This window comes from Oryctolagus cuniculus, chromosome 19 (assembly GCF_964237555.1).
Source record: "Oryctolagus cuniculus chromosome 19, mOryCun1.1, whole genome shotgun sequence".
Lineage (NCBI taxonomy): Eukaryota > Metazoa > Chordata > Mammalia > Lagomorpha > Leporidae > Oryctolagus > Oryctolagus cuniculus.
In genome coordinates, this window is record NC_091450.1 from 55636849 (window position 1) to 55647178 (window position 10330).

At 45.1% G+C, this 10330-nt stretch overlaps 1 protein-coding gene across 3 annotated transcripts in view; it reads right to left on the reverse strand.

Moving 5' to 3' along the window:
- LOC127490200 (uncharacterized) overlaps positions 1-8508 on the reverse strand; it is a 108274-nt gene extending 99766 nt beyond the window's left edge. Inside the window, exon 1 of one of the 3 annotated variants that reach the window (XR_011384408.1) lies at positions 8139-8508. The gene's annotated coding sequence lies outside the window, so the exon portion shown is untranslated. The remainder of the gene's footprint in view (positions 1-8138) is intronic. The other 2 variants (XR_011384407.1, XR_011384406.1) reach the window with 2 other exon arrangements.
- Between the last annotated feature and the right edge of the window lie 1822 nt (positions 8509-10330).

The following is a 10330-nucleotide window of genomic DNA, read 5'->3' on the forward strand; positions in this document are numbered from 1 at the left end:
TACATGACTGAAATGCTCCACAAATGAGCTTTGCCTTTAAACTTTATTAATATAGAGTTGGTATTCAGGCATCTTATACTCTCAGATAATCTGATTCTGCTGTTTTCTCATGCTGACTCTAACTGCAGCAGGTTCTTCAGGGGAACTCTTTGTAAAGATGCTTAAAAAGTAGAATAAGCAGATTCAAGAAATCTGCCAGCTGGTTTCCATGCTGCAGATGCCCACACGAGCCTTGAAAAAAATCTAGCAGCGGAGGATGTAGAAGATCCTGTGGGTTGGTTGATAAAGGGAGAAATGAGAAGGGGATTTTTTCTTCTCCTGCTAGGTTTCTATAATTGGATCTAACTGCTATCAATTGAAAAAGAGAATTATCACTTCTAGGTGGAGGGTCTGGAACATTAAAAGACTTCAGAAAATAGCATTATTTTATATTATATATTCTAGAGACATGCACATTCATGTGTAGTCATTTTAATTGTATCTATCATCTACCTATCTGAAAGGGAGAGAGAGAAAAAGAGGAGAGGAGAGGGGAGGGGAGGGGAGGGGGAAGGGGAGACAGACAAGACATTTTCACTGGTTCATTCCTCCCCCAAATGCTGGGAGTCAGGAAGTCAGTCCAAGTCTCCCACTTGGGTGGCAGGAACCTAACTACTTGAGCCATCATCTGCTGCCTCAAGCATATGCATTAGCAGGAAGCTGAAATTAGCAGAGTTGGGACTTGAAGTCAGGTTCTCTGATATGGGATGCGGGTATACCAGGTAACATCTTAACTGCATATAAACTGTGTGTGTGTGCATGTGCACACACGTGTGCACATGTGCACGCATGCATTATTTTGGTAGATGTCAGACTATGAAAATTAATTTTATTTTTAAAGTCTATATTTTTAATTTTTTGAAGATAGAGTGGGGAGAGGAAGGAACAGAGATAGATATCTTCTTCTGGTTCACTCCCCAAATAACTGCAACTTTCTGGGGTTGGACTAGGCTGAAACCTGGAGCCAGGAATTCAATGCAGATCTCCTAAACAATCCAAGTACTAATGTCATCACCTGCTGCCTCCCAGGATATGCATCAGTAAGAAGTTAAAATTGGGAGCAGAGTCAGGACTCAAACTCAGTTTACCTAATTCACCAGCCCTCTCATAGGGGATAAAGTGAAAATCCAGAGAGGTAAAGTGACCTGTCCAAATACATACAGTTGGTTAGGAGTAGATCTGTGGTGGTTTGAGAGATAGGCCCAGACCTTTGTTAAAAGCTGAACTGTTACCCCTGCTGCCAGGAGGGCAGTTGACAGGCAGCCTTCTGTTTTTGACCTCCTTAGAGCTACAGAGAGCTTTGCTCAGATACAGGTTCATTCAGTGACTGCTTGAGGTTAAGAGTAGAAAGGTCCAGCCCTTTGACCTTGTGTGGGACACCTTGACGGGCCATTTTATCTCCAGAGCTCTGAGCAGGGTTGGACAAGGCTGCCAGGTGGTCAGCAAAACTAGTTTGTGAGTTGGTTTCCTCTTATGTTTTCCTTCCCCCAAGAGAGCTGTTGAGTAAACTTCTTGCACATCAATCTTAAGCTCAGAATGTTTCCCAGAGAACTCAATTTGGAATAAGAACTAAAATAAAAATCATTTCTCCCAGTTCTAACTAAGGTGTCCAGGCAGGAAGTAAATGTGTGTCTGTGTGTGTACATGTGTCTCTGTATGTACATGTGTATATGTGTGTGTGTATGTGTGTGCATATGTAGGTGTCTGCTTGCATTTCTTATTGCTTTGTTCCCTAGAAACCTTCCCATTTGAGGGATGGAAAAATGACTTCTAATTTTTTTTTCCTCATGCACAAACAAGTTTTTGTTTCCCTAGCAAGATGGTGGTTATCTGGTCTAAATGAATAATGCATCTTCCTTTGGCACAGATTAGCTCAACTTGTTCAAGATTAATGTTGACTTCACATCCTAGGAGGCAATGAGTGATTCAGTGAGAAAGCAAAGATCACATGAAGAGAATTATAAGATCCTTGCATTCTTCTACTTTGGATACTGACAGGAAGCCCAGAAAATCGGTAAATTTCTCTTTGCCTGTCAATAGCAGCAAATTTTTTTTGGATTTTTCAATTATTTTTGTTCCTTTACTGAACAGCTATTAAAGCAAGGATATACCTACCAAGTGAGTGCCTTCAGAGAATGTACACTCTGGGGAAGATGCCTGTGTAATTCTAGGTGGGCAACCACTCTGCAAATGCTTACTGCAGAGGGACTGACCCTGCCTGAGGAAGATATGGACGCTGCCTCTGCAGCATGTCTGGAAGGAATGGGGAAGGGGGTGTGCAGGTCAGTGCTGTGACCAACCTTGGCCAAGGGCAGGAGGCTGGTGAGCTTGCCAGATGTGGGTGTGTAGGGAGAGAGCCTGGGGGAATGGTCATCTTGAGGGTGACCTAACATGCACACAACATAGCAGCTGCCAGTGTCTGCGGTAAGCACTAGGAAACAGAAAGCTTTTGAGACAAGGCAGCGTATGGCAGGGCTAGGTTTTCAATGCCAATGACTCCATTGGTCCACCCTGAAGGACTGGCCACTGGATTGTCCAGGTGGAAAGGAAGATTCTGGCTATTTAGGAGGTTTTTTGTTGTTGTTATTCTTGTTTGTTTGTTTTTTTAACAAAGCAAGACACATAAGCCCAAAGGATCTTGTTGCTCCAGATGTAGAAGAAAAGACAGAGGCCTGCTGGGTCCGCACAAGTACATCCAGGACAGGGCCTTGTTATAAGCTGCACTTCTCACAGCTCTCCTCCTCATGGGAACAGCTCCTCAGGAAGACTCCTCGAGTCCCACAAACCACATTCTCTTCTCCCAGATTCTATGGAGTACAGGTGATCTCCTAGTCCCTCTGCCAGCAAGTCACCCAGGAAACTGCCATACCTGCCATTCCCTACCCATCACGAGTTGGTGGACTGACAATGGCCACAGGGGCTGCTGTGCCTGTGGAAGTTGGAAAGCACATCACATCTGCCTAAGAAACTAGGAGACCATCCCTCTTCCTGGGCCCCCAGAGAGCCTAGATCCATGACAGGCAAGGGAGTAAGTGTTGCTCGCCCATGACAGAGTGCCGGTACAAGACAAGGGATGCTTGCCAATGGGCGAAGGCAAACCAGCAGTCCTAGGGATTCAGCAAAAGCCTCTGATAAATTTTAACTTTGAATCATCATGAAAAGAAAAGAAAAGAAAAACCCTTTATCCTAGAGTTACTGTTGCATATGGGTATAAAGTCTGAGCCATGGAACTGCTGGGTCAAAAATTATGTTCATTTCACATTTTAACAGATATTGCTAAACAGTATTTTTCACCTATACAAGCAATATGAGAACCTACTTTTCTATTTAAGGCTCTTACCAATAAACTACACTATTACATTTTCATTCTTTTTTAAAGATTTATTTATTCATTTAAAAGGCAGAGTTTACAAAGAGAGGGAGAGACAAAGAGAGATCTATCTGCTGGTTCATTCCCCAAATGGCTGCAATGGCTGGAGCTGGGCTGATCTGAAGCCAGAGGCCTCTTCTAGATCTCCCACATAAGCGCAGGTGCAGGGGCCCAGGGACTTGGGCCACCTTCCACTGCTTTTCCAGGCCACAGCAGGCAGCTGGATCAAAAGCAGAGCAGCCAGCAGCCAGGACTCAAACAGGCTCCCTACACGGGATACCAGTGTCAAAGGCACAGCTTTACCTGCTATGCCACAATGCCACCCAAAACTGTCATTCTAATGTATAGTTTTTCCACAAATCTTTCCCAAAAAGCCTCAAACTCCACAAGAACGCTAGTCTAACTCTTTAACTCCAGGGTTCAGCACATCCTATGTATTCAAATGTTGCTAGAAGAATGAATGACCAAGAAAAAGGTAAGATTTACTTTGACTATCATAAACAAATATGCCTAAAACATTGGCCATTTTTCCCCTTTCAGAAGGGGAAGAAGAAAGCAAAGATGAATATATTGATTCTTCCATAAAATTATGTCTCCTATAGGTATTAAAAGCACAGAAAGGGCAGGTTGTGATGTAGCAGGTTAAGCCACCACTTGGAACATCCACATCCGATCAGAGCAGCAGCTCAAGACCCAGTGATTCCACTTCCTATCCAGCTCCCCACCAATGCACCTGGGAAATAGCACATGAAGATTCAAGTACTTGAGTTCTCACCCCCAAGAGGGAAACCAAGATGGAATTCCAGGCTCTTGGCTTGAGCCTGGCCCAGCCCTAAGTTGTAGGCATTGGGGGAGTGAACCAGTGCATGGGTAATATCTGTATCTATTTCTATTTCTCTCTCTCCCTCTCTCACTGTGCCTTTCAAATTAATAAATATGTATGTATTTTAAAAAGGAAGAAAAGAAAACATCATCTGTATTCCTCAGGTCTGTACTTCTCATTCCCTGCACTGATATTCTTCCACTCCCACATGGCACTATTTCCCAAGGCCCATCTCTTCTAAGGTAAGAGCTACATCTCAAATGTGGGCTGCTTCCCTGGAGATGCTGACCAGATCTCCCCAACTGCCTTTGAAACACTCTGGGAGCCCTGAAGCACTGCAGAAACCTGCACCATTCCTGCTGTGAAGAACTCCAGCAGTACAGCTCCTACACATGCACACACACACGAACACACACTACTAGTGCAAAAAGTGCCCTACTAGTGCAAAAAGACCAAAAGCAGCCAACTGGATAACTATCTTTAACTCAGAGATCTTTAAAAAGTACCAGCAGCCAAGGATTTACAGGGTATTCATGTAAACAACACAGATGCAGATTCCATGATTCCATAAAAATGCAGAATCATACCACATGAGTCCTGTACCAATCAGACATCGTAACCACAGATTTTCAGACAAAATTATCTCAGTAGGACCAGAACAGCAACAGAGTCTGGACACATGACGGAGCTGCTGCAGGTCTTGCTCAGGCCCCTGCATTTCTGCTGCACATGCTCAATGCTGCTTGGTCCCTGGCTTCTTGCTCCCACCTCCAACTATGTGCTAAAAAGTTCACCAAGCAGCTTCTCACTCATGAACATCTCATCGACCCTCACAGGCTGTGACTGAAACAGGCTGGGAGAACTGCTGGAAGAGGACACAGGGCTGCCAGGCCCCCACAGAAGCAGACCTATGGCCACTGGATGGGCGGGAGGGACAAGGGCACAACTGTGCTTTCCCAACTCCAGGGCAGCCATGGGGCCTGGGGACTATGTAAATGGATTAGTCCAACATGGGCGCACTCAACACCTGTGTATTGAACGCCTACTGAGCATCAGCCCTCCTGGAATCCGTTCCAATGACCCTGTGAGGTAGAATCTATCATTGCCCCATTGTAACAGAAGAGGAACATGAGGCTTGGAAACTCATCTTTCCACGACATCTCCCGCAGATACCAAACTCTTAACCACCTGGAAATGTGGTGTGTTCCTCAGTTTCATGGCACAAGTTCAAGGACAGAAACAATCAAGAAAGAAAAGCAATGAAAGTGCCCCGAAGTGAAAGAGAACTTGGCACCATCACGAACCTGAGAGGCCAGCATGGATGGGGCAGAGGAGGAAGCTGCATAAGGTCAGATTCAGAGAGGTCCCATGAGGACACTCCTGCTGGTGCCTTGGGACTCATTCTGCCCCACCAGCCTCACTTCTCTGCTCACAAGGACTCACTCCCCAATTACGCAACACAGGCAGCATCATGCTGTGTCACCAGGGGCAAGTCACTCAGCCTCTCTGAGCCCCAACTTCTGCATGTGAAAATGAGAATAACGTGTATGGAGCAAAAGCCCCACTGTGAAAAAGTGATTGCCTGTGGCATTCACCAAAGTAGAACCCAGAGAGGTTGACCCGCCTTTCATTTCCAAAATGAATTCCAAGATTATCAGGTCACAGGGAGGTGGGGGGGGGTTCACAAAGACAAATAACAAATCATAGGAAACAGTGAGCAAAAATTAGTCAGTGAAAAATTGACCTATAAATGCTTTTCAGGGCCCCCAACCCCTGGGTCCCGCCTCAGGATACAATAAGCTCTGTCCCTTGCAGCCAACTGCAGCATGGACCAGCAGATGGCAGACCTCTCTCTCTCCCTCTCTCTCTCTCTCTCTCCTCTCTCTCTCTCTCTCTCTGTGTGTGTGTGTAAATCCTAATTTCAAATAAATAAAAAATATCTTTTAAAAAAGGCATTTTTTTATTCAAAAAGGAAAACATACCAATAAATAAAATAATACATCAAGGGCATTACAAGAGTTTATTTAGAATTTGATTTTATATGCATTACCTAACCTATTAACACAGAATTTGAAAAAAAGTTTAACTTGGTCTTAGAAGAAAAAATTTTGGTGCCCATTCATTCTCTTTTTCCTTACAAACATTCTGTGTGGTATTATCTCTGACTTGCGCATGAGGTAATCTTAGTAATATATTTTTTTCAGACACTTATGTACCCACTCACACAAGGACTTGAAACACCTGTGATCTACGGAGTTCTCCACAGAACACAGGTCTACTTCCTAGTCACCACCTTGCACAGTCTAGCCCTGCATTTAAAGCATGGATCATGTTGGAAACAGGCCAAATCAAGTCTTCCACAAAGAAAGATCGAATACAGAGAGGTAGCATCTGAGGTCACTGTTGCCATTTTCTATGTGCATGTTATCATGCTGGTATATTTTCTCTCATTTCTCAATATTAGATAAAATTGAGAGAGTAAGTCCAACTATCCCCAATTGCAGATCACATGACTCTATATATAGGTGATCCAAAAGACTACTCTAAGAGACTATTGAAACTCAGAGTAGAGTTTGGTAAAGTGCCAGGATAGAAACTCAACATCCTATTTGTATACATAGACAATGTCATGGCTGAGAAAGCACTTCTAAGACCAGTACCGTCACATAGCTACAAAGAAAATAAAGGACTTTGGGATAACTTTAACGAAGGAGGTTCAATACCTGAGAATCACAAAGACTAAACAAAGAAATAGATGAGAACACCAAAACATACAAACAAACAAACTGAGAAGCTTCTGCTCTGCAAAAGAAACACTCAGCAAAGTAAAGAGGAAACTATCGGAATGGGAGAAATTATATGCAAAGTATGCAACTGATAAAAGATAAACTACCAGAAACTTTCAAGAAACTCAATAACAGCAAAACAAACCACCCACTCAAGAAATGGGCAAGGAGCTTCAACAGGCATATTTCTAGAAAGAAAATCTAAATGGCCAACAAACACATGCAGAAATGCTCAGGATCACTAGGCGTCAGGGAAATGCAAATTGATATGACAACGGCCTTGAGGATGTGGGGAAAAAGGCACCCTAATCCACTGCTGGTGGGAATATAAACTGAAATCACCACTGTGGAAGATACAATGGAGATACATGAGAAATCTGAATATAGACGTACCATAGGAGCAAGCCATTCCAGCCCAGGGTATATACCCAAGGGAAATGAAATCGGCATACAAAAAAAGAGTTCTCTCTGCCCCCATATTTACTACAGCTCAATTCACAAGAGCAAAGATAAGCCATCAGCCAAAATGCCGATCACCTCAAGACTGAATAAAGACATTATGGGCTATGGACACCATACATGCGTCTGCAGACTGTATAGCCTGGCTTTTGTGCATCCTACTGCAATAAGCATAGGCCTGTGAAAACCTCTCTGTCTACACAATGATTTCATTTCCTTCAATATGTTCCCAGTAGTGGGTACACCCATACAGTTTTCAATGTTGACAGGACTCATTGCACACGAGAAACTGTATTGCTCTACAGGTATATAATACAGAATACAGACATCGGATCCATAAACCCAATTTTACCTTCAAACTGTCCTCCTAAACCAGGACACAGACAAGCACTTTTGCTCTCCTTCCTCCTGACAACACTCTCAGCGGTCTAGAGCAGGGTAGCTGGGTCCTCAAAGAGCAAACAGACGGGAATGCAGGGCCATTCCGGGAGGACACCGAGCCAACTCTGCTCTTGTACAGCTGCTCGCACCCTGGGGACCCTTCCAGTCCATCCGCACAGCACAACCGCGACTCCACCGGCACCTTTGGGACCCAAGAACAACAGGCACGCCTGCAGCCAAGATCCCCAGAAGGAAACCGCAAAAGCCGCGCGTCACTCACCTCCAAGGGCACCTGGTCTGCTTGGCGGCACTGAGGTCCGTGAAGGCCGTTGCTTCCGGAAGGGGACGAAGAAGAGAACCGCGCCTGGGAAATGGCGCGATAGCCTCGAACCCGCACCCTCGCCTGACCCTGGGGCCGCTGGTTCTCCCTCAGGCTCAGGCTTGGCCAGCAGCGTCGAGGACAGCTCCTCTCCTCCTGGCTTTCACAGGTTCTCGGGCAGGAGAGGATGCGGCGCTGACTCTCACCTGAGCACCGCGGAGTTGGGGTCAGGCGTGCGGGTGCACTTCCGGGTCACAGCGCCAGGCGCAGGCGCACTCGCCAATGGCCGTCGCCATGGTGCCCAGGGACGCATCTGCACACTGAGGCATCCAGCGTCCGGAGCCCCAGGGTCGCTTCCAGTCTTCCTCATCTACATAGTGAGTATTTGGCTTACTGGGCATTTTTGGTTCTTGGAGCAGGTCATGTAGTTGGTGCTGTTCCTGCCTGAGCAGAAGCTCTGGGCTGCTCCTTTCCCCAGCTCCCCTGCTGTTAAGAAGTCAGGGGATTCTTCCTCCTCTCCTTTTGATTACCTGGCTGAGATCTCAATGAGAGCATTTCGTTAGGCTCCTAGTGTCCCTTAGCTAGCTGATCTCTCCCTGTGTTGTGCACTCATGGGGACAGGGATCCTGCTGTCTTTCTTTCCCTGTAAGTCGGGCAGTCTGTGTGGAGCTGAACGACTTCACATTGTCTTTTCTGAAGGTTTAATAACCCAGGCAGAGTGAGATCCAGGAGTTAGAGGACTGATGTTTCTCTTCAAGAGATGGAATCTCGCTGAGTGGTGTCAGGGAGGGTCTTCCTCACAGGATGATGGCTGCTTAGGCAGTGTCTGCGTGCTGGGGGGAGTGCAGTGAAATCTGGGCACGTGGGGGAGGAGTGGCAGACCCCCGACGTGGGGTGAGTCTCTGAGCCTTGGCTTCCTAATCTGTGGAGAAGGGATGGCAGTGACTGTGTGTGTCCCGAGTTTGCACTGTCCTGGATGTCTGTCGCTGCTGCCACGGTCATCTCAGGTCTAGGAATGCCCGGCATTCAAACCAAGGCACCTTGCAGCTTCTGTCCACCTCTGACTTTTTATGGTGCTGGATTCTGTACCCGGATGGAGGGTTGTAGCAGACCCCAAGTTTTCTTTGTAAAAGCTTTTTGGCTTTTTGAAAATTCAAGTTGAAGCATTTAAAAAAATGTTTGTTTATTTATGTAAGAGGATGAGTGACAGAAAAAAGAGAGAGCAATCTTCCATCCAGTGGTTCACAAATACAAATTATGTATTTTCCTTTTAGAAATCTTGAAAAATAAAAATGGATAGGAAAAAATAATTCTTCATCCTGCATCTTAACTGTGCATAGACAGGCACACTTAACATTTTATGTGTCTATTTAGTATTGTTTATTCGTTTTAAAAATTGGATTGAATTTAAAAATTTATTCTATAAATCTGTATTCTGATTTTCGAAGTAGCATAAGCCTTTTCCATATTATGAAGATTTTTTTATAAATGCCACTTTTATTATTTTTTAAAGCTTATTTATTTGAGAGGCATATTTAGAGTGGAAGAGACAGAGAGAGAGGTCTTTCATCCACTGGTTCATTCCCCAAATGGCTGCAACAGCTGGAGCTAGGTTAATCCAAAGCCAGGAGCCAGGAGCTTCCTCCAGATTTCCCACATGGATGCAGGGGCCCAAGCACTAGGGCTATCCTCCATTGCTTTCCTAGGCTATTAGCAGGTAACTGGATTGGAAGTGGAATACCCAGGACTTGAACTGGTGCCCGTATGGGATTACAGCACTGTAAGTGGAGACTTAACCTGCCCCTCAATGTCACTTTTAATCACTGCATCTGTTTGGAATGTTTGTGTGCCATAGGTTTTATAACAACTAGTTCATAGTCAATAGATTCTAATTATTTATCACTATTCTAAAATTATTTTTATTAAAGATTTATTTATTGGGGCCTGCACTGTGACACAGTGGCATATCTGCAATGCCACCATCCCATATGGGCATCCATTGGAGTCCCAGCTGCTCCACTTCCAATCTAGTTCCCTGCTAATGTGCCTGGGAAGATGGCCCGAGGTGCTTGGGCCCATGGATCCACATGGAAGACCTCTAAGAAGCTCCTGTCTTCTGGCTTCATACCAGCCCAGCCCTGGCTTTTGTGGCC